We start from the raw sequence: 26216 nt of genomic DNA on the forward strand, positions 1-26216 counted from the left end.
ATTTTGTACAGTTGGTTCAAGTCCAGCCACACAAACACGAGAGGTTTCTGCATGTTCCTCTCTCCATCCAGGCAAGCAACAACAGTTCAAGGACACATTCAGCAAGGCAAAAAACAACAACTGGAGGAATGTGTGGAATAGAGTCCGTGAGAGGTTTGGATTAAGGAGGAGGTGTGGCCTACAGGGAATCCTGAGGGTCAAAGAGAGCGAGGGCCACACATGGCCTCTGGGCCCGCATTTCCTCACCTCTGAGGTAAACTGACCTCCAGTCACACCAGTGGCAGTCAGCCTTTGTATGCTCAGAAAATATGGATCCTCAGAGCTGTAAATCCACAAAAATATGCATGAATACTAATCATTTCAATAAATCAGAATCTTCATTTTTACCTCTAATAACAAACACCAAACAACTGCAGTTGATAAAGTCTCATAACAAATACTTTTAAAAAAAACTTTTACAATATGAGTCCATATGTGTGAAAAGTCAATTCACCTCTCCCCTTGGAAAAATATTGCATTAATGTTTAATGCTTGTAGCAAAAGATCAGCATTTGTTGAAGTGAGGGGAATGGAAGTATACACAAGAGTCTACATGTTTTTCTCCACTGGACAGTCTTCCAGGGACCTAAGAGCGCATTCTGTTTACAGTAAGGAAAACAACAAGAGCAGCTCTCAGTGCCACAGTCCTAATCATATATACCAAGATGTTAGCCTCACTGAACACATTGGGATTTTGTCCCAAGGAAGTATATTTAGGACATACCATTAAAAAATACCAAGGGTGGTGGTGGTGAAGGAGGAGATTGTTCCAGTCTCCAACAAAAGCCCTTTGCCCCGGTTAAAGTGTGAGTTCATCTTCACACACTGAAAAGTGGCTTTGAGTATCTCACATGCTCTTTGTACCTCTTGTGAACGTTGCAAATGTTGGATGGATGGTGGAAAAGGCAAAGCGAATGCGTATTTTTAACATTGCCACTGTTGACCAATTTAAGCACAAATGGATTTGAATCTCACAACATGTGTTAAGACACCCTAGGGAGGGCTTGCCCTGAAAGGCAGCTTATAAATAATGTAAATAAAAGTAGAATAAATCTGGGCATCTTTACAGCCTGTAAGTTTACTATTACAACCCAATTAACGGACACATTGTTTTGCAAAGGATTCCAGGAGAGCAGAGTTTAGTTCCACAATCAACAAGAGAGGGGGCAGATGAGCACTTGAGTCTTCGAATGTAAGAAGTTACCTTGTGGAGAACCAGATGTTTCAGCAAGCCCAACAGTTTCTGGTCTGACTAGCAATGACCCCTCAGCACCAAAGGCAAAGGCCTTCTTACCAGGAACCAGTTCCCATTTCAATACCTAGTACACACTTTCTGAAACTCTATGAACTGAAATGCAGCTATTCCTCCAAATCTCCAAATTTTGCAACACAGTTCTCCAACCCTAAAAATGTCTACAGCAAGTTCATATGTTAGGGGAAGGTATGCATAAAACACGTTATATTAGTCAAGATGCATAATGTTAGAGAAACATGTTTTCTAAAATTGTATATTAGATAAAATTTTATGCCAAAAAATGTTTATTAGGAGAAATGTGTACTAAAATGCTGATGCGTTTTCATGAAGGTGCCTTTAAAAAATGCAAATTAATGCAAACCGAACTCAAGTTTGGGAGGAATGAGAAACCGAGAGACATCAAAATCCACAGGTTTATGCACCATATGTGAAAATGCCAGAGTCTGAATTTTTGGATGAGAAGGTATGTGCTCTGCTACTGGGCCAAAGGCTTTTCTATAACTGAGACTTAATATACAGTGAACCCCCTATGATTTGTTCAGAAATAAGACCCACAGTGTTCAATGGGACTTAATATTTAGTAAGTGCATAGATATGTATAGGATTACAATCAGGGAGTAAAACACAAGGAACTCGGCGGGACTTACTTCTGAGTAGACATGTAAAGCCTTGCATTCTCAATCTGTTTGACAAAACCTTTTCCATTTCCCAGGCAATAGTAGTCCTGGGAGCAGCTAGCTTCTAGGAGCATCTCTCAGCATATAGCCTAACTACAATTTCCATGATTCTTTGGGAAAGATTGTGACAACTAAACTAATGTAACACAGACATACGGATGTAGTGTAAATCTGCCCTGAGCAACTTTTTTTGCAATCTCTACACCTGCTCAAGCGCCTGTGAAATTAATGGTGAAACAGGTCTTGATTACATCTGTGGGGAGTTGAAACATCAGGTCATTCAAAGACTGACACCTGATACAGTAATTCATTATTAGTAAGCTAACAAGTCCTCCCTGCAACAAAAGATTGCAGTGTGACCTGCTGCTGTTCAGGATCCCAGCCATTTTAGTCCATTTCCCCACCCTCCTCACACACACACTTACTTTTTCATTTCCTTCTCTGCCCCGCCCCTCGTGGTTCACTTGGCCAATCACTTTTAAGTGCACATCTCTTGTTTGACACTATAGAAATGATCCCACTCAGCATCCCATGGCCAGTTCTTATTGTGCTGCTTTTGGGGGTTTTGTATACAGACATTTGTCCTTCTGCAAACCTTGGGGCTCCCGTAAGCCTGGCTGTATGCATGGAGCATCATTTGCTACATAAGTGACAGCATTCACAGGCCAGGCACCGAAAACAGAGGGAATGATAGATAGACATGTAGATAAGTACTGGCATTTACTTGCAGTTGTGGATAAAAGTCTAAACCAGCAGTCAAAGAAACAAATGAAATGGTTCACTGTACAAATAGAGCTCAGGAGCAAAGGTCAATTAAAATTACTTTCTTGCTCCATAAGAGGCTGATTAGAAGGCCACATTGTGAACACAATGCCTGACGCAGGTCCCATTAATATGAAAAAGGCATTATGGAAAGTGGGAAGGTACAAGAGAGGGCAACTGGAATGATACAAGGTGTTAAGAATCTTAATTATTTTAAATCACAAAGAATATTTGCTCTGTGCTCTTTGGTTTGGGGAGGATGAATAGAAAATTCAGAAGGAACTGGGGTGGGTGGAGAGGAACAGCTTAAAAAGCCTGGTGTCAGCAAATATCAGGTGGGAAAATACAAACCAAAGGCACACTTGCTGTTAAATACACTTGCACTGCTTTGAAAAGTGAAGGTTGAGCATAAGCTCAAAGAAGTTGCGAGTCAAAGGTTGATATCAAATTGTGAAGATATTACACATTGCAGAGCAGGTACAACACACACACCCCCCCCCCAAAAAAAAACCCAAGTCTTGCAAGGCCGCCCTTAGCAGTCCCGTATGAAATATGTAGGACTTGCTACCCTAGTCTCCTGACAAAAAGTGAAAAACACACCAAAACCTTAGGATTGGGATATAAAGAGCCCCAGAACATTAAACCAGATACATACATTACTCCCCCCCCCCAAAAAAAAAACCTGAGAAACAAGAATGTAAGTGCTATCTGGCTGTTATAGCCAGTTACTACAGCCACATGCTCTGCCTTTGATACCATTCATGTGTAGATTTGAAAGAGAGTATCCCATGATTGAGCGAGGGGACACCTTTTGTTTGGAAGGTACCTCATTCCATGGGGGGTGATCTGTTGACAACAAATGCAGAGGGCAGGATCAAAGCCAGCTGTGGCAGAACCAGAGCCAAAACTAGTCTGGGCTGCCCATTTCTCTCTCTCCCTTTCTCTCTCTTTCTCTCTCTTGCCTCAACAGAATGCAGGAAGAGGGACATATTTCTCTTGCCAGAAAGTCCGTAGAAGACAATGCTGGTTAGAGTATTGGACTAGGGCTGAATGGCATCCCATCAACTACAGCCAACATAGGCCAATGATGGGAACTGATGATGAGAGTTGTAGTCCAGCATCATTGGTAGAGTGATGGTTTCCTCACCCCTGGGGTAGAGTATTAGAAGATGACTGAAGAAAGCCAGATTCAAATAACCATCCAGCTTAATGGATGGCCTTGGGCCCTAGCCAAACATACCTCACAGGCGAAACAAAATAGAAAATTCTTTCCAGTAGCACCTTAGAGACCAACTGAGTTTGTTCTTGGTATGAGCTTTCGTGTGCATGCTTGTTGTGTGTTGAGCTCCTTAGAGAAAGATTGGATATAGATCTAACAATATTTTGTTAGCAAACAATGGTACATGAAAATTGCTTAAACTGAGTTTTTGGCATGGAAAGTAGAGAAAGCATAATTTGAATATTCTGGGTTTGGCTTTATTCAGGGAGAATAACTGGAGCCACATAACCAGTATTTTTTTAAAAAAGAAACTTTAACTACAGCATGATTAGTTGTGACTTTCCTGCTGCCTACTCAATATAATTAACCAGGGCTTTATCTTACCATTATCCTTGTATGCATTAGGGACTAAGTTTAGGAACATTATCCTCACAGGACTCTAATATACCCTTATCTCCTTGTACTAATTGAGTTATCTCATACTGTCACACAGGCAGCTACTGCAGGAAAGATATGAAGAAAGGAATTAAAATGGTTGTGGCTTAATGTTTCTGCTTAAGGAATGTTAGCCAGGTGAGTGCATGATCGCAGCAACACAATCCCTTTTGTTGTTCTGCTGGTCCTCACCTTTAAGAAGACATTTAGAAGCACCCTGTGTTATAGCATAACACTTCTTACACCTTTATGAATGTGCGAGTAGTACCAGTTTCTGTCAGAGGGCCAGGATAATAGGACATGAACATCCCTCGATATGCAGATCCTGCCTTCAAATAAACACCATTCAGAAACATAGCAGGAATTTTATTTGAACCTTTTCATTAATGGCGCTTTGGAAAACTTGTTCTTGTGAATTGTTGTCAGCATTAGTATAATTCCCTCTAATAGCTTGTGTACTAAAACCAGGGGCAGCCAATGTGTTGCCACCCAGCTGCTGTTGGGAGTCCAGCTCCCATCAGCCTCAACTAGCATAGCCAATGGTCAGGGATGATAGGAGTTATAATCCAACAACAGCCGGGAGCCACCACATTGGCAACCCCTGTACTAAACCAAAGGAACAGGGCAACTGGCAATGTGAGTGCAACAGGTAGTATCCAGCTAGGTTTTACTCAGAGCAAACCCAATGAAATTGGTGGATTTGTCAAGTTCATTCATTTTAATGGGTCTACACTGAGTAAAACTTAATGAAATACAACCCACTGTAATTGAATGCACTCCTTTCTGCTCGTCATTCCACTCCTACTGAGCAGCCTGCATTACCCCCAACCTATTGCTAAGGTGCAGACAGTGAAGAGTGAGGCAGGCAGGAGCTGGTGAAAGATGGAGTTGGCAGCACATTCAGTTTGTGGAGTGATACCTAACTGTCTCTTGGAAAAAAAAGAAAGAAAGAAAGTAATAATAATCCACCATCTGGACACGCTCTAATGATATTTATTCTCATATTTCCATTTGGGACATTGCTCCTGACGATGCACAGTCACTCTTACTGTTAAATTTGTTTCGCATGCGTTCTTCTCCAAAACAAATCGGTATATTTCCACCACCCCCCCAAGGAAGCAGCAAGAAACTTAGCTTAGCAATAACACCATGCCCTCCATGCAGAAGAACATAACGCTGCCTGCTAAGTTGGTTGATATGCCTTTTATTTAGCTTGATGTTAATTTGCTAAACATTATTTTGGTGCATGTGATTGTGGAACATAAAAATGCGGTAGGTGGTTTATAGGAGAGGAGTTGCAAAAGAATACTCAGTGCTATGAGCTCTACATACGTTGCCTATTCTCGAAAGGGATGAAATTTCCCTCGAGCTAGAAAGAAAACTGCTAAGTGAGGTACACTATCAGCTTTATGGCTTTCTTTAACCTGCTCCTCCCACCGGTGCATTGTGGTGGGTGTACAACTGTTGCAAGTAGGTGGCACAGCTGTTTGCTTTGACTGGCTCAGTACCTTTGGGATACCCACAACACAGTTAATGCTGCAAGATGAAAATGGCATTTATACTTTAATAAACTCCCTCTATCCCTTTGTTACAGGGAGAGAGAGAGAGAGAGAGAGAGAGAGAGAGAGAGAGAGAAATGCCAGCTTGATGCTATTGAGTATTAGTAGAGCTGCCTAAAACACACAGTGGTGGCAAAATGTTCACAAAAACCCAACCAGTATTTGAATGGATAACGTCAGTTTATTACCACTGCAGTAGATGTTAACTTTATGAAGATTTCCTGTGCACCTGCCTGCTGCCACGTTTTTAACATACATGCATATTTATATGGCTTAGGCAACATATGCTTGATGATTTTTGTCATTTAGGTTTACTACAGTATGGAATTGCATTCTTAACAACAACAAAAAAAGCCCTTGAAGATTCCAGTGATGGAACAAGGAAAGCTCCAAGGAAAGGAGAAACGTATAAACGTTTCTCTGTTTTAGACTGGGTTGTTTTTGTTTTTTTGTTTTTTGAGAGGAGGAATCTGGGTATGTCAGCTAATACCAGCTGAGCTGTAGCTCAATGGTAGAGCCCATGCTTCGCATGCAGAAGGTCATAGCTTCAATCCCCAGCATTTCCAGGAAAGGCTGAAGCAAGTCCCCTCTTTGAGACCCTGAAGAACCACAGCCAGACAGTGTGGACAATACTAGTCAAGCTGGACCAAGACACTGACTTGTATAAGGTTACCTGAAAGAATGTCTTCCTCCATGTAGGCCTGCTAGATCACTACAATACTTGGGGGGATGTCTGGTTGGCTCTACTTTGACCTGTGGAATCCCACCACACAGTAATACGGAAGCTAGCATATTCCACAGCGGTGCCTATTTTGTGGAATGACCTCCCCTCTTTCAATATGGCGGGCAGCACCGACAGTGGTTTGTTTCTGCTGTTTACTGAACCGAAGCCCTTGTGACAAAGCACCACAGAAGGAAACCCAAGAGATGCCATGGTGGCTAGAGAGCCTTGTGGGCAGATGGTGAAATGGGGAGGAAATAGGGTGTGGTTTGGAAACAGTGGCACAGTGTGGTGGGCACAGGGGTGATTGCCCTGGGTGCAAAATTTTGAAGGGGCACAACCAGGCATCCCCATGACGGGCTCTCTCATCGAGGCTGCTTGGTTGAGCTCCTGCCGTCTTCCAGAGCCGAAGGGAGGCAATCCGCCCCAGGGCTGGCCCTTTGGGGCTGGGGAAGTGCCTCGTTCTCCTTGTGACCAGTGACGAGACACCCGTGCACACACCATCCCTGGGCTGACTGAGAAGCAAGGTTGAGCTGGCTCCCCCTTGCACACTGTGCAACACACTGAGCCCACAGGGAGGGAAAGAGGGCTCTACAGAACACCAGAAGCTGCTGCCGGTTCACAAGCAGCTCGCCTGGCTGCTCAATCACTGCCTGTCTGCCTGCCTGCCTCCACTCCAACCAGCCACTTCTCCTCTCTACAGACTATACACCTGAAGTTTGCAACCTTTGGCCCTCCTGTTACTGCCAGATCACTGCTGACCATTTCCCGTGCTGGCTGGGGCTGATGGGAATTGGAGTCCAACCTCTGGAGGCCACAGGTGTCCCTTCACCATAGGCACACCTTGGGTATAGGAACCCATTGCCCTCAATAGGACCTATTTCTGAGTAAACCTACTTAATATTGAGCTTTAAATAAAAGAAGATGCCTTCACTTTTTGGTTTTCACCTGACTTGAACTGTTGGATTCTTGAGAATAAGAATGGCCAAATGTTTAGACTTCTTAGCTTCACAGCCATTTGGAACTACTGGAATGGGTTAAAAGCAGGGGTCAGCAAACTTTCAGCAGGGGGCCGGTCCACTGTCCCTCAGACCTTGTGGGGGGCAGGACTATATTTTGGAAAAAAAAATGACTGAATTCCTATGCCCCACAAATAACCCAGAGATGCATTTTAAATAAAAGCACACATTCTACTCATGTAAAAACACCAGGCCGACCCCACAAATAACCCAGAGATTCATTCTAAAGAAAAGGACACATTCTACTCATGTAAAAACATGCTGATTCTCGGACCATGCGCGGGCTGCATCTAGAAGGCGATTGGGCCGCATCTGGCCCCCAGGCCTTAGTTTGGGGACCCCTGGGTTAAAGCATTGTCTACCAAGCAAACTCCTGCTTATGTTTTCATGCAATGCCAGCAAAACATTCACCATTATTATTGTGAGATGTGTGCCAAAGCATAAGCTTGTGGATCACTGTGATACAATAAATCTTTGCATGCTCTGCACAGAAACACACAATGAGAGGCAGCAACTTAGTGTCTGGGTAGAGCGTAAGTACTCACTTTCAAGTTACCTGTTTATTGAGTTTCACCCTGATTTGTTTGTGGGGAGATCAAACAACGTCAGCTATTCACTGAGCATTCATTCCAGTTTTCTGTAGGAAGGTAAGACAGCATTTTGTCAAGCATAAGTTATCCTGCACTTTTCAATGCCGTTTCCCCATTGCAAAAATTCCATTTTGGGGAAATGGGACCAGGTTTGTTGTACAAGAGCACCAAATTGTAAATAAAAAGTGTACACACAGACACATCTACTAAAACTTGCACCTTACCTTGGTGTAACGTCCCCAGCTTTTGAAAACGAAGCTAAGATCATATTGGGGGTTTCCTTCTCTTGGTCACACTAGAGTGTGACAGAATGTTGGAAGAGTGAGATGCAATGCTGGGAAACAGATTTCATATATACAGATCATAGATATTGCATGATTTGTCGTCCTTTGCTCAGCCCCCATGACAACGTGCAAGGTGATACGTATTCACTTTGAGAAGAATATGCAAGTGATGCTTTTATCAGCTGCTTTATTGAAATCCATCTTCTCTCAGTTGCTTCCCATTCCCTCACTAGTTCAACATTTTGGTTTTAAAGAAGCAATAAAATGTGTGGGTTTCCCCCCTTCTCTCTCTCTCTCTCTCTCTTTTTAAGTGCTTGTGGATTGACAACATCTAAGCTGGCCTTTAGCCCAAAGCAGTGCAAACCTGCTGAGATATTAAAGCCCCAAACTGGCACTCATAATGGAAATACAGTAAGCCTTTCACTGTAACGGCACTAGCAGGTGCCACCACAATAAAGAAAACAGCCACCCCATGAACAAATATTAGATTAAAGAGATCAATCAATCTGTATCTTATATTCGAGTGCCAGCACAACCCGGATTTTTTAAAAAGTTATTTCTGCCGCCTCTTTGTAGCAGGTAACAAGAGCCAGTGGTTTGTTTTGTTCTGAGAAAACAGGTATTTTCTTTCTCTCTCTTCCCCGTCACATTTTTATTTTATTTTATTTTCTATATCACACAGGGAGCATTTGTGACCTAGAGATATGAAACCAATGGAAACTGTGGTAGCTTTTATGCCAGGCAGGTGGGGAGTCATAGCTCACAGTTCTGTTTCCTCTAGGAATGCCAAAAGGAAACTGTGACTATCAAACTGCCAAAAGTATGTATTGTCTGCTTCGGGGCTATGCGACTAAATTACCTGTGGAAATATTGTCCCCTGCCCTCGTTTCTGTGAGTTGCTCCCTCTGTTTGTTACTGATAGGCCATTAACCTACTAATTGCCTCTTTCCCAAGAACCCTACATGCTAGTTAAGTCTCATTATCCAGCATCATGCCTGGTGTTTAGCTCAGGGTTCAAAGGACTGGGAACCAGAGGTCCCACTCTAACAATGCTCCCCCCTCTCTGCTTTTCTATTTGTTAATTATAGTTGTGCCAAACCTTTCAGCCAAAATTAGTTTCCCCCAAAGTGGCTTACAATTAAAATGCACGCAAAGGTACAAGATTAATTGGGGACAAGTTAGTGTGTTGTGTGTGAGAATGCATAAGTGTGTGTATTCAGATCCAACTCTTCCCTCCAGAGGGAGGGGAGGAGGGGAGAAGGATATGCAGATGGGTTCAGGCCCCAAATCAAGCAAGCAGTCATTTTGTTGAGTGGCAGAGTCTCCTGCTTCCTTGACGCTGGTTTTAAATCATCTCTTTAAACCACAGTTTTCTAAAACCAGGCGTGGGGAGCCTGTGGACTACACCTCCCATCTTCTCTAACCATTGCCAATGCTTGCTGTGCTGAGCCAAACAACACAACACCGGGGGAGGGAAAACACAGGTTCTCAGTCCCTGTTATAAATACTACACTTCTGAAAGCTGCCTGGAACAAGCACTTTTAAGGGTACGAATTGGTTATCCCAATCCTGTAGAAGTGCATCTGTGAAGCAGCATCTAGACTTGGACTAAACACACACCGTACATTAAAAACACACCTCTCTCTCCTGCTCCCTAGCACTTCAAAAATCCTGAGAACTGTTGCTCAATAAAGGTGATGGGAACTGTAGTCCTGTGAGGAGTAAACTACAAGTTCCCAATACTCTTGGGGAGGATGTGTTTTTAAATATATGGTGCCTAAACAGCCTTGGTTCACATCCTTATCTATAGTGTATTGTGTGTAATCATGAGGAATTATCAAAGTGTACATGTTCCCACTTTGCTGACATGGCTCCAACATTTTCTGATGAAAACAGGGACGTCCTATTCAACAACAACTATTATTATTTTACTATTTATAACCTGCCCATCTGACTAGCTTGCCCCAGCCACTCTGGGCGGCTTCCAATATATATATAAACATAATAAAACATTAAACATTAAAAAACAAAAACTTCCCTATACAGGGCTGCTTTCAGATGGCTCAGGTTGGATAACTCCATAGCTTCCAACATTTCTCAGATGAAAATAGGGATGTCCTAAGGAAAAGTAGGGCATTCCGGGATCAGAAACCGAGACTGCTTCTGTAAATCTGGGAGTTTCCCTGGAAACTAGGGACTCTTGGAGGGTCTGTGGCTGTTCTTTGGCAAGCTGGATTCTGCAGTTGTACACACAGCTACCCAAATGTTACATTGCAAGTATTGAGGAAGCATCTAGAGTGAGTCCTGGGCTTCCTTAGACTGATAGAGTTCTGCAGTACTCACTTCCAGTTGCTCCCATGCCTTGCTCTGAGGAAGGACCCTCAGTAGGCCATTGTGGGGTGATTCGGCCATAGGGAGGGCTTACATCACCTTTGCTTTGCTGCTGCATCTAAATCTACTGACGGTGTTCATTATATACGCAAAACTTAAATCAGGAAGCCCCAGGTTTATATCTCAGTCTCTTAGCCACTATAGTGGCAGTGAGTATCTCGTAGATTAGCTAGTGTATCAGGCTGTGTACACACTCTACATTTAAAGCACATTGCTTCCCTCAAAGAATCCTGGGAAGTGTAGTTTACCCCTCGCACAGCTACAATTCACAGCACCCTTAGCAAACTATAGTGGCGAAGATTCTCTGGGGACATCATAGGCTACAAATGCAGGGTGTGTTTGCAGCCTAAGACTAGAACTGGGTTTTATCCCCCATGACGCTGTGAAGCTCACTGAGTAACCTTGGACCAGCTCTGCAATGGTAACTGCTGCAGGATTAAAGCTGCAGTCCTAACCCCATTTACCTGGGAGTAAACGCCATTGAATTAAATAGGATTCACTTCTGAATCAGCATGTTTAGAACTGCAGCCTAATTCCCAAACTTTCCTCTGTCGTATCGTGTCTCCATTCAGCTTTGTGCCACACCGCTACTCTGACGACATAGGCACATGAAAATGGCAGGTGCCCACTGATCAAATGCTGTTATACTATACTGGTTTAAAACATTTAGGATTGGCTTGTCAAATGCTCGTGCCGTGCTGTTAGAGTTGTGATTGCATAACAGTAGCACTGCTGCACCTTCTCACTTGCCATGCGGCTGCTCCACGGTTCAAGGAAGAAAAGGCTATCAATGGCGGCTAATCATGATGGCTATGATTTACCTCCACTGTCAAGTATGCTTCTGAATACTAGTTGCTGGAAACCACAGGAGGGGAGAGCACTCAGGTGCTGTTTGTGTGTTTCCCACAGGAATCTGGTTTTCCACTTTGAGGACAGCATGCTAGACTCCACAAGCCACTGGCCTGATCCAGCAGGCTCTTCCTGTTTTAAATTATACAGGCCATTGCTTTTAAGGCACATGGGTGCATGTTCGGCCATTATTCATGTTTGAAAATGTGTAATGCCAATTCCAGTACTGACCTCACTTTTGGAGAGACAGGCTGTCAAGAGAGCAGACCAACACTCCTGAAGTGGATCTGCAACTCTCCATTTGCATGATAGATGCCTATATTAGCATTCACCCCAGAATGCGATTTCAGATCTCTTCAGAACCTGCAAGATATTTGCCTCTGCATTCATATCTTTCAAATGTGAGAAATGGCTCTGAGATTTCCTCATAACTTTAATGGTTTTACAAAAACCACAAAAGCTATACTATAAGTTCCCTTTCAAGCCTCCCCCCACCATTCGTCCCTCCCCAATCACACCAACTTGACAATACCTTTCTATTTGCTTAAGTGATGACTTCATATAGGATGTTTTAAAAGGTCAGAAGGAGAGAAAGTTTATATAGCAGAACACCCCTTTCACAATGATGTATGATAACTGCAAGGCATGTCTATGAGGACCTTACTCCTGTACCATTAAATTGTGAGGTGATGAGAGAAGAGAAAGTAATTTCAACAAAACTCTGTGGAGACACCATTACCAGCCCATTACAACAGCAGACTAATTGACCTGGAAGAAATAGGAGTTTTTCCCCTTTGACACATACACAGTGCAATATTAATATGCCAGAATAATTTCAATGCAGACCAACACAGATTTTTGCCAATATTATTAATAATACAGAACAAGAAGGTATCCTACTTGCATTGCTTGAACAAACAATTTTGTTATTAGCTGCAGTGGGACGGCTCGTGTTGGGATAATGGGAAGTGGGAGATCTCTCACCTCAAAAGTAATGTACTGATAACGTCTTTCGCATTTCAACCCCAAAGATCAAATCAAAGCTATTAAAACTGCAAGTACTGAAGGTGGTAGTTTCTTTTCTGATAGATGTGAGTGTCCATATTGGAAGTGTCCCAAAGGAGCCCACAGTAGTGAACATGTCAATAATAAAACAGGAGTCCCAGGAGAGAGCATCATGCTGACAGTCCCCTCAAACCCAGGAGCCAGTGCTGTTTTGAGCCCCTGTATATATCTGAAGTAGTAGGGTCTAAAACTCAGAACTTTGAATATATAGGAGAATGCTACTCAGCAAGCTGGACAATACTAGACACCTTCTTAATGTGAGGTGCTTGATGTGAATATATTGATACTTAAGATTCTCCATTCAGTTTTTTTGGGAGGGTGCAATACAGTGAAATTTACAATATCTAGCCGGAATGAGTAAACATTAACAGAAAAGTACCATAGCCTTGGAGATCAGTGACCAGATTGCCTAATGCAGCTTTCATCTGGCAGTTCTCTTAAACAATTGCATCACAAGCCACAATCAGCAAGACCAACCATTTTCCACTTTTGAAACTCCTGATTTCTGCCTTTTATGCAGTTGTTAAAGGCACAAGAGCCCACCCCTCTCAATAAGTTGGCAACTTTACACAGTTTACATGAAAGTAGTGCTGAACTACTATGGAGTTATTTAATTTTCCCCCAATAGGAGTTTTAGAGACTTTTTTGTTTTAATGAAGGCAGGGGCTCTCAGCATTTCAAGTGCTGGGACTTTGAGAACACACCAAATATTGTATCATCATCTTGTCACTTATTTTCAGCTAATCTTTTGCCCCTGTTGGCAATAGAGATAATCCCCCAATCCATTAAATTAGACAGCAGAAGCTGCTGAGAAATACAAAAGGGATGAATGCAAGGATGTCACAAAGTACTTCATGCCCAAATCGACTCTTGACTCCAACCTCACATTGGTCAAAGAGGATAACTCAAAATGTCATCCGCATTCAATACCTAGCTCCTCCTCCTTTGCTAACCCCTGTATCTGTTAGCAGAATTCATTGCTATCAGGAGAGTGGCTGGAAATTGACCAGCATACCCTCATCAAAGTCAGCGGACCCTGATGTGAAACTCAGCAGGGGCGAGTTCTGGCAGCTGAAACAGTTTCAAATTAAAAACAACAACAGCAAGCTGCCTTCAAAGGGAGCCTTTCCAGATGTAGCAGGTGCAATCACTTAAGATCCTGCGCCTGCCCCACAGGTCCCACCTCCTCTGCTGCCTCCCACCAGGTGAGCAATATTGTGGTAAGTAGCAGGATGTGAAGACGCAGCCAGTTGCAACAGACACACTGTTTCAGCTTCCCTCTGTTGACGTAACCACCTCAAGGAGTCCTGCTCACCATGGAAATCTGATTTAGGGTCCTGCCAACTGATCCAAAGGGAATTGTCTCGTGCAGGGTCTGGATTCGCACAATGGAGATCCAGAAAACTTGATCCCTGGCTCCCAAGCTAGGGAACGGCAAGGAGAGGCATAGAGTTGGGTTATTTAACAAAATGTATACACTGCTTACTCGACGGAAAGCCCCAAGGTGGTTTATAAACTGTTTCCACAGTGATCTGCAACAAGCTAATTGCCAACCTCTGATTGCCATACCCGGGCAAACTTCACTCAGGTTTGAAGCTGGGGGCATCTGCAGAACTGTTCCCATCTCTTCACTGCTACACTGCCTGAGCCACTATCCCTTGCACTTCATGGTGGATGGAGAAGATGCAACCCAAAGTGCACATTCTTGTCCCTGTTTCCCTACCCAACTCAACCGATCCAACAGGCTCTTGGGAAGTGTCTACACCCTCCAGGTGATGCCTACAGCTTTCCTCCTGCCTCTAGCCCCTCTTTTACACACAGTGACACTGCCAGCTGTGGCCTGGGATAACTACACTCCTAACAAACTGGTATCATATTTGGATGTGGAACACATTGATGGTTTGTTTAAGAAATGTAAGGCAATTTCAATGGGTCTACTCTGAATATCACTTAGTTGGATATCACCTGGGTTATGTAGCTTGTATTGGGCATTTTGGTAAAAGAACACACTTGAAGAGTGTGATTGTGTTTAACTACAAGCACATCTTAGTCTGTCATTTAAGACTATACATCTTTTCCACTGGTGCACTTTTGGGAAGCCATCTGTCTAAATTTACACCTTTGTGAAATAGTAACTTGTTAAGATACTTTTCAAAGAATGGGGTTTTGTATTTTTTTTTCCTCCTTTTGTGGAATACCTAATAACACAACACACATTAGTGGTGAACACTATATCATTTTGGTTTACCTACATCACACTGTGTTGCTACAGATCCCATGCCGGGTAAAATTAGGAAGGTTCCCCCCCCCCACAGCAAAAAAATAGAGCAATGCAGCTGTATTATCTAAGCATCTTGTGGTTTTCCTGGCAAAGAGATTGTTTAACAGACATTCTACTCTTTTTCTGAGTGGATTATTATGTCCAATGAGAAGATTTATGTACGTAAGAAATTTTATATGATGTACACTGCCTTACTGTGTTTTTATGGAAGTGCAGTTCATAAATACTTAAATAAATAAATGGGGGGAGATATATTTAGGTAGAATGACATAATACAGGGGTGGCTGACCTCCAGCCCAAGCACCAGGTCTGACCACCACCCCAACACCGAACAAATATTTCTACTTGCCAAAGAACCCATCAATATGGGCAGCAATGGGAAATAAATGAAATAAAGACAGTGCTGGAGTGTATATGTCTTAGGTGTGAGAGAGTATGTGCAGGACTGTCTGATGGCCACACCCACTTCTGCTCACATGTGCCCCCACCCTGGAACAAAGGTCAAGGCTAATTGTAACCCTTCCACCAAAAAATTAAAATAAAGAGGGGTGTTATGAGAATTCCAGTGAGGATGTTGCATAGGTAAGCATTTCTGCAAACAGGACAGTACACTCTGTCCCTTTCTCCACTGTCTTCTATCCCATTCCCAAGCAGAGAAAACCTTACCTTCTCCTCTAGGAGAGGGTAGCCACCTCCAGCTGCTCCTTCAAATATGGTTGGGTGAACTTGGCCTCTCTTTCTTTTCTTGCAACTGAAGTGATGGGTGGGGGTGTCAAGCTTCAGCTGCAAAATTTCTGTGTGTAAACCAAGTTAAGATGTCCTACTATGGGCAACTCCAAGTTAAGATGTCCTACTATGAGCAGGTCAAACTTTTCTCATCACTGTATTTGCTGAATTTTTTGCTTGTCAGTCGCAGCTGCTGGGCTGTTGGTTTGTACTCCTTTATTTATTTTCCGTGCCTACCTTTAAAAGTGTCAATGTTGCTGCTAATCCTAATAGCCAGTGAGTGGGGGGAAGTACTGCACAAGGCATTAAATAGGAATAGGCAATCGTTATTCTCTCCCTGCCCCCAGCTTAGCTCTATATATTGTCGTTATTTTTGCACCAATGACTGAGGTTAGTGTAAAGATTTCTAGTTAGTCAATGATTCCCAGATGGATGCAGGTTGCCCCTTGATTAATATTTGCATCATTTAAAAATAGCTCGCACTTTTGCAATGCATCAGCAGGCTTTTCTAATTTTATAAAGCATACAAATGGTAATGCAGTTATCCCAAACAAACATCCAATACATTAAAAATGAAGTTTTTCAAATTCTGTTTTCAGATGTATAAGCATGACCCCTACTCATTACATAAACTCCTTCCCCCACCTCCCATGTCTCTATTCTGTGATTAGAACGTACAACTCAGTGACTGACAGGTATAATTTCGACCTGATTTACTGTTCTGGAAATTACCATTAAAAAACAAAACAAAAAAATCATTCTATTTAAACCACAAATATGGAAACCCACACTTGCTTCAGAGTAAACTCCACTGAACATGCACAGGCTCAGGCTGCAAGAGTCTCTTTAATCCATCAAGCTCTATTCAGGTGCAGGGATGCTTGAGAAGTCTCAAGATGCTTGAGAAGTTGAGAGCCAGTGTGGTGTAGTGGTTAAGAGCGGTAGACTCGTTATCTGGGGAACCGGGTTCGCGTCTCTGCTCCTCCACATGCAGCTGCTGGGTGACCTTGGGCTAGTCACACTTCTCTGAAGTCTCTCAGCCCCACTCACCTCACAGAGTGTTTGTTGTGGGGGAGGAAGGGAAAGGAGAATGTTAGCCGCTTTGAGACTCCTTCGGGTAGTGATAAAGCGGGATATCAAATCCAAACTCTTCTTCTTCTTCTTCAGCTGAAAAACATTCCCCACCCCTGATAAACCTCAGCTACCATTTTGAAGCTTTTGCAATGTGTATATGGAAACATAAGGAGACCAGCGCAACAAGCCAGCTCGAGGCATCGGCGACTGAGCGAAGCCAGGCGCCTCATGGTGTAAGCAGTATGCACTGGGTGGGCCTCTCCAAGGCCCTATACCAATCCCAGGCATGCAGGACGGCGGAGCCAGCCAGCCACCTCAGCGCCTAGCTGCCTCGCTTGCCCCCAAACTCGTGGTGCAGAGCCCCCCCCAGCAGAAGAGCCCGTCGCAATGCTCCAACCGATGGATGGGCTCTTACCTGGACTGCAACTCTAGGGGCCTGGACTTTCAGCCTGGTGCCCCTGAGAGTCCGGCACCCTGCACCCCTGGCGCCTATGGTTAAGACGGCCCTGGGTCCAGATCAGGTATGGTGGACCATGCACAGTCCCACTTTCTTCATCCAACTGTTTGCATATAGCCTGTTTGTTGGCAAACATTCTTGCTCAATGCATGGATGTTGGGGCTGGTGTGATCACAGCACATTATCTCAGAGGTGGGGCAAGAAGGCTTAGTTCCACTCTGCCTCACATGAATTTATTGTACACGTAGATGAGCTCTTGAAGTCAGCTTTAAGGATTCCCTTATTTATCATGCCACAGTTTCTCCTAGACTTTAGCTTACTTAATCAGTGAATTTTGTTGTTATTACACCCTGACATAATTTAGGCTGGATCTAAACACATCAAAGAAGCGTTTCTATTAAACTCTTTGTAAATTTAAACAGGGAAAACAGGTTACAGAAAAACGGGACTCCACAGCACCATCTGGTGGCACAATGTCACATCACATATACAACACATATAAATCGCTTTTCCTTTACCAATCTTGCTGAGTCTACAGTCACTCTGTTAGACTGTTGGCTGAAGGGCAACATAACATTTTGCTTAATAAATATATTACTCTTCTACCATTTTAAAAGACTTCTGCTGTTGTATGACGGGCAACAAACGAGTTTATGAAAAGTCCTCACAGTCCGTTCCTTGCAGAATTAGTAGCAAATATGGTCCATTTAAAAGTAGTAAAAGTGGTATTTGTGTGTGCGCGCACACACACACACACACACAAATATGAGATTGCAAAATCTGACATGATTGACATAAAGAAACACTGTTGGCTGTATGACGCAACAACAATTTGCTTAAAAGTGTAAGAATATTACCCATAATTCATTAGATCAATGCCAGATTGACTAAGTGAAGATTTTCTTTACCTGAGGGAAATAAAGAGGGAGGGGGAGTTTTGTACTTCTAACTTTCTGGAGAGTGGATTATCAGAATTATCTGTTCACATCTGGTAATGTGTATGGATTTAAGACAATGTACATCTGTGAATTTCTTTCTGTTCTCAATAACTTCATCTACAAGAAAAAGCTCTAACTTTGAGCACATTGGCACCTGCATATTACAATATTAATGCATAAGGAAGAACAGCCAAATAACCAAGCATTCTAACTCTTGTCAAATTATAAAGAGGACAGTACATCAGAATGATATAAAGCATCATGAGGAAATTCTGGCAGTGAAACCTCAAAGAGTACAGTTTCTTGTTAAATATTGTGACAGCAGCAGTAGGCTTTCGTGTCAAAATACTAGATATCTGTATAATCACTTACACCAAGTAACTACATCCAGTGGTCTAGGTTTAATAGTGAGCTGGCCCGTGACTGTAGCCAATTAGAAAAGAAAGTGATTTCTCTGAGGTCACATTTATATCAATTGTTTGTATGTACAAAATAACCAATTGGAACCAAAAAATACCTAGCAACAGTAATGACAGCTTGGTAAAAGCAGCTGCTACACAAAGGAAAAATTAGAAAATTGCTCTCTAGTAAGGAAGGATTCCATGAATTCATTTTGCGTGGCTTTCTCACCATGAATTTTGGCAGAGAACAAAATGAAAATATACAGCCCAGATATCCTTGTACATGGAAGATTTTGCATACACCATGGTTAGTTGTCTTGCTTTCTTTCCCTCTCACCAACAAACAGAAAGTGCTTTCAAAGACAGATTACAATCAGAGTTTGCTGTAAACAGCTTCAATGGAAAGGTGGAGAAGGCAAGTTTTTATTATTTATTTATTTATTTAGCTCAACAATAAAGTCTATCTAGGTTTGCACTAGACACTTAGCCTTGAATTCTCATCTGTGCAGCAATAATATAATTATGATCTCACACGTGAGAAGCAAAATTACAAAGGGCTTTAGCAAGGTATTATTATTTATTACTATATCTCAGCTCAAGCTTTAGCTGAAAAGGCTCCAAGATTAATACACAACACAGCAGTACCTGAATGCAGGATTACAATACAAGGGACATGACAGAAAAGGAAAAGGGGATGAGGAGGAAAGAGGAAAACAGCTAAACTCAGACTCTAGTTCTTAAAATTAAAGAGTACTAGTTCTAATGACCAGCTAGGATGGAAAGAGTTCAAGGAGAGGAGGAGCCAATATCTCAGCAGAGCCAATGGAGTGGCTCTGCTTCTCATCTCTCCCCCTGCTGCCTCTGCTGGAATAAATATGATATGAATGCTGTATGAATGAATATTAATAATTGATTTCAGTGGAAACTAAGTCCAACTCATTTAGTCTGATTCAGTCCAGTGTGGTTCATGGCCCTCATTCACCTTAACCTTTTTTTGACCCTTACCCGCAACCGTTGCTGGGCAGAGGAGGAGGCAGAAGGACCCTCAGTTATAGCACTCTGCGAATGTTTGCTGGCCAGTTGCCCTATTTGCCAGGGGTGACCAGTAAAAAAACCAACAACACTACTGGTACCTCTTGTTTTGCAGGTTACAACAGGAATTCACAATGATCTTCCCACAGCTACAGTAATCAGTTCACACTAGCAAATTCACAATTACTGGATATATTTTATTGATAGATTTGATTTGTATTCAACTTATCCCCCCACGGCGGTGCACGTAATTCTTCTCCTCTCCATTTTATCCTCACAACAACCCTGTGATATACATTAGGCTGTGAGTGTGTGTCTGGCCCAAGGTCACCCAGTGAACTTAATGGCTGACTGGAGATTTGAGTTCTGGTCGGCCAGGTCCTGGTCTGTCACTCTTTCCACTCTATACCACATGTACAGTAGCTCAGATTTCTGCTAGGGTTCCGATACACAGAAATATCTCACCAATTCTATCTTCTCTGTAATGGGTTATGCCAAGGATAGTCAATCCGGTGCCTTCGTCCCTAACAACCAGCCATTCTGCCTTGGGCTGGTGGGAATTGTAGCACAACATTATCTGGAGGGCTCCATTTTGACCACTTGTGGGCTATAGATATAGATATATAGATATAGATATAGATATCTCTCTCAGACCTATGTGAATTGACAGACAGTAAGATATACGCACAAAAAGTCGCTCTATGAGCACAGGCTTCTTCTTGCATGCATTTAATAACCTAATGCTTGGTACCGATAGTTGGTACCAAAATGGAAGCATTTACCATAAAAATGCCTAAAACAGCCTAGGCATATTTGACTACTGATCAAACGATGTACATTATACACCAAAAACCAACAGAGAGAGGAGCACGCACTATTCATGAATGCATTGTTGCCATCAAAAGGCAAAGGAGCTTCTTTGAGAAATACTTTAATTTTGTTCACAGAGCCTGTATCGTATGTCTAAATAATGTTTCTTATGTTTTGTCTCATTGTCTGATTTCTGTAAGGTTCTCCTGGGACATTATAACTCTGCTATAACAAATGAGTTATTTTAATCTGCTAGTATTTCCCATTCTAAATCCTGACATTCTGCTGCTACCATTATTAGCAGAACTAAATTACTTAATGGTTAGCATGAAAGCAATGCTTCTGAAGATGAGTTAAGCGTGCCATCTAGCCTGTTCCATTTAATATTTCAGATATTTCAGCACTCCCACTGTAAGGTAGATAAGCTTAAAAAGCATGAAGTTCTGACCTTAAACACTAAAGTTCCTGTTTTTCATCACTTCTGTTGAGATGTCTAATATTTCTGTTTTCTGTGAATAAATAATTTTTCTCCTTTTAATTCCATAACCTCTTCAGAGCAGTTAAAATTATGTTAAAAAACTCATTAACTTTGACGAGATATTGATGATGCCAGCAGTTAATTATAAGCCAGCTGGTGTTATGGCAAAAATTAAAAAGTTAGACATTAGAAGTTTGCTTTTAAAAAAGTAAAAACCCATACTATTGCTTTGGTAGGCAGTGATAAATTTGCTTTAATCCTGCAATGACTTGATATTACCTTTAACATTAACCAGAACATGCTTAGCAAGTTTCCTCCCACACCAAGAAACTATCCAAGTATGGGAGTAATTTAGTCCATTAGAATAAATACTTGGGAGGAGGGCAAAGGTCAGAGACATATTTATGGAACTAATTCTTTTTTGTATACAGGTGGAATAAAGTAATAATATTAGATTATAAATCACAATAAAACCAATTGTGTTTTGACCAATATGGCTACCTCTTCATATTTTCTATGCTGTTATTCCTGCAATGATATGTATTATTCCAATATATTATTTTTGTTTTTGCAGGTCACTCAACAAATCTAAATTAAGTCATTACAATGGATGTAGAACATTATACATTGTACTGGGCCACTATGCTCATCATGTAATTAACAACAAAGAGATGGCAAATCTAAGAACTTCACAGAATGGGGGTGGGAGGCTTTTGAAACTTTTTTGTGCACCAATGATGTGATATACCACCAACTGAAAGGCACTGGAAGCCTCATGTCATATGCTGACTGTAGAAAGGGATCCATGTGTTCAGAAAATTTAGCAGTTGCTGTGGCAGTACATTCATCAGTGGATAGCAATATAGTGTAGATTTGTGCATCATGTCTAAAGGCTCAAAGGTACCATTTGACTTCAAAGGGCAAAGATTGCTTTTGTGAAGATGAGTTTGACGTGTACGTGAAGAAGAAACTGGTTCAGTTCAGAAGAACAGATGAAGTTGAAGCAATGCAGATAAAAGATTCCAGAAAGATTGCTGCTGAGAGGCACAGTAATAAGTGCAAGCAAGAAGTTGTTTCATGTGATTAAGGTGTTTTTGATTTAGATGCCACAGAAGCAAATATCATTCTGACTGCCACCCAGATTCAGTACTAGTAAAGTGACACCAGACTCAACTTGGCCTGCAGTCAAATAAGACAGGAGGACCTGGTAACAGAGCACATGCTTTGCTCAGAGAAAGTGCTCATGTTCAATTCTTGGCATCTCCAGGTAGAAGGATCACGTAGTAGAGGATGAAAATAAACCTTGGCCTAAGTCAACAATATTGGGCTCATCTGACCTGGTATAAGACAACTTCCTATGTTGCTAACATGTTTTTGCTAAGCTGTGTGATTTCATAGAAAGCCACCATGAGTGTCATGTGCAAGTAGCATTGAAAAGAGGTGCAGTAATTCTGCTGAAGATTGCCAGTAGACTGCTTCTGGGAAAGGTGCCTGGTCAGCAATGGTGATTTGTGGTGAATATCCATCACGTAAAGAAAAGTTGATTGTTGGCAATGGCTATTTCTGACACACTGATATTGACAAGTGAAATAATAGGGGTGGAAGGAAACTGGTCCATGAAAACATAGGTTTAATGCCATCAACTTATCCAAGTTCATTCTTATTTGCAATGCAAATGGAGGATTTCAGGTGGTTTGGTTCAATACAACTAATTGTCATGCCCTTGGTATGTGGCCAGGATATGATAAAGTGAGAAAATATGAGTTGTTAATGCTCATCAGTGTCCAAGTTAAGGTCTCACCAGGTGCCTTTATGTGTTTGATTTGGGAAAAATGTTTGCACTTTAGGTGACTTTGGAACATTTCATGCTACGGGAAGTGTTCAGTGTGTCAAGCCAGGAACTACTGTGATCATTGAGGAGAAAATAGTGTGTCACATTAAAATCCAATGGCTAAATAATAAATGAGTACAATTAAAAGTTTATAGGATTCTTAGAAACTAGTAATTATAAAACTTGGAAATGCTTTGTGTGGCATAATGACCGGAGAACCTGTGGTTGTGTGGCATCTAGAGACGGGGAATACATTTTTATCCTGTTGGCATTTACTGTAAAGGTAAATCTATCAAATCCACACTTTCTGAAGCGATATGAGAATTGAAACACACCTATCACTTGAAATTCACACTTATCTGAATTTTGTGTTGTGCACTTCTTGTAGTTTGCCTGCAAGAAAACAACAATTACCATAACGTCTTTACAATATGACTGGACTAACTTGTTTTAATGAACTTTTTGTTTATTGAAGGTTCTATAGATAACAGAGTGATAACAGGGTTGAGTAGAGATGGGATGGGGCATTAAGGGACTATTGTGTGATCTGCTTTTGCTGGAATCTGAAGAATTTTAGGACCAGTGCATCTATATGGTGTACTTGAGTCCAAGCATATATAAGCAATCCTCATTTTGCATAGGGGAGTTCCATTCTGGACTCCCATGTGCATTGGCAGAGTGTGCATAATCCCGCTCTGCCCTATTCCAACCCAGCCCTTTTCATGACGTCTTTAGAACGTTTGGGGGATACTTCCGGGTTCAGTGCCATGCATGTGTGCACGATCATGCATCAGTTGCGTCGGGAGTTGTCTGTATCCACTACTTTATTTATTGCAATATGTGTCTCAGGTCTATACCACTTATCTACACTTCTCCCACTCCATTACCTAACCTTCTGCTATCAAAGTAATGGCCTTCTCAGTAATGGCACCACATTCATGGAACACTCTTGCTTGGGCCCTACTTTATTGCACTTACAGTGCCAGGTAAAAATACCTTTTTCATTTTTCCTACCTTTTAATTCCCTCCAAGCAATTTCAATCCTGCTGACTGATTTATGCTACTTAATTATTATTATTTTGCAGCTTTCCTTTTTTTATATACATTTTATCATTCCCCCACCCCCGAACCATCCCAGAAATATGATTGAAGGGTGGCATAAAAATACTTAAATAAATAAATACATGTGGCTTTCCCCCCCTGGAGGAGAAATGCTGATAATCTGAGAGAATAGGCCAAGCGCCTTGTAACTCTAACCCAGACAATCTGTAGAAGGGGTGGTAAATGTGATAATGACAGAGTCAGAAGGGAAAGTGAGAACGTTCCTGTTGCTAACGCAGAAGATTACATTGCTGGGCAAAGCCTGCTTACTAGGACAGTTCTCTGCCTTGTTCTTCTTTCTCTCTCACACAACCCCACTGCCTGCGCTAATCCTAGCTATTCTATAAAAGCACATAACACCTGTGTGCCAGAGACTTAAAGACGTTTGTAATCTGCTGCTGATCTATTTGGAGAATGTGCTAACTGTCAGTTTCTTGATGTATGGTGGGTTGGAGGGGGGGGGGATGACTGACTGATTCCATAGCAGAAGCCTTCTTTAATTTCCTCTGGGCTTTTACCCCTTCAATCAAAAGCAGACCTGACCCCACACTATTTTGGGTAGCACCATCAAAGATTGAAAACTTAATCCCCCTCTCTTTTTTTGCAAACCTGTCAGGCTGCAGTATCCATTTACCTGTATAATATTTTTGAGGACCCACCGATCCTGGCAACTTAAGTATTTTTTTTTTTTTTTTTTTTTTTTTTTTTTGCAGGTAATTTTTATTAGTTTTCCTCTTTTTCCAAGCAATTGAGATAGTACAAAGTAATGCATATACAAATATATCCCACGCTTAAAAAAAAAAAAAAAAAAAAAAAACACCAAGAAATTAAATCATTTTTTGCATTTACAGTTGAGGGTTTTAGTCCCTTCCCTTCCTCCTTCTTATGTCTTCTCTAACTCAAATATCAATATATCGCACATCAATTCTTCTTACTCCAATTTGACCAATTAAATAAAAAGATTTATACTGAACATTTGGATGTCATGTTTCTACTTATTCTTGTACTCTTATTCCAAACTTAAGTCTTTCCTTATGTTTTTAAATATACATTTTTACCATAATAATAATCCTCGCCAAGAGTTGTACGTCTTTCTTTAAGTCTTACACACCTTATCCAGATAATCCATAAATTTTCCCCATTCGTTTCTAAATGTTTCTTCCCCCTGCTGTCTGACTCTCATTGAAATTTTTGCGATTTCCATGTATTCTGTGACTTTCTGTTGCCATTGCTGCACAGTTGGTACGGTTTTTTCCTTCCAGACCTGCGCTAATAGAAGTCTCGCCCCTGTGGTCGCATATAAGAAAAACTTTTGATCACTTTTCTTTATCTCTGACCCCACCATTCCTAGAAGGAATGCCTCCGGTATCTTTATAAAAGTATACTTGAGTATTTTTTTTAACTCGTTGTATATGTCTTGCCAATATTTTTTTACAATCTCGCATGACCACCATAAGTGAAAGTACTCCCCGTCTTTCACCTCACACTTCCAGCACCTTCTACTTCCAGTTCTATATAATTTCGATAATCTAACTGGAGTGAGGTGCCAGCGGTACATCATTTTATACAAATTTTCTTTAAGTGATGTACATGCTGTAAATTTAATTCCGCTGTTCCAGAGTCTTACCCATTTATCAAATTCAATATTATGACCAACGTCAATTGCCCATCTTATCATTACACACTTTATCTCTTCGTCTTTTAAATTCCATTCCAGAAGATAATCGTAAATCTTGGACAGCATTTTAGAACTATTTTGAACAACCACCTTTTCTAGCCATGATTTTTCTTGATTAAAACCCTGGAGTTTGTTATCTTTTATGAATATACTGTTTAATTGATGGTATTCCAGCCAGCCCGTTAGCTTCTTGTTTAGTTCTTCATATGGTCTTATATTTACCTTGTTATTTTCCATACATAGAAGTTCTCTATACGTTAGCCAGCTGGCCTCCATATTAGGTCTTTTTATTGTAAACGCTTCTTGTGGCGACACCCACCCTGGAGTCTTTTTTTCGAACCAATCTTTATATCTCCTCCAGACTTGATATAGTGGTTTCCTAATGGTGTGATTTAGGAAACCTTTATGTACGTCCACTTTATTATACCAAAGGTAGGCGTGCCACCCGAATCTATTTTCTATTCCCTCCAGGTCTAATAAATCCGTGTTGTTCAATCTAAACCATTCTCCTAGCCAGTCAATACACGCCGCCTCATAGTATATT

This window comes from Lacerta agilis, chromosome 12 (assembly GCF_009819535.1).
Source record: "Lacerta agilis isolate rLacAgi1 chromosome 12, rLacAgi1.pri, whole genome shotgun sequence".
In the NCBI taxonomy this organism is placed as follows: Eukaryota; Metazoa; Chordata; class Lepidosauria; order Squamata; family Lacertidae; genus Lacerta; species Lacerta agilis.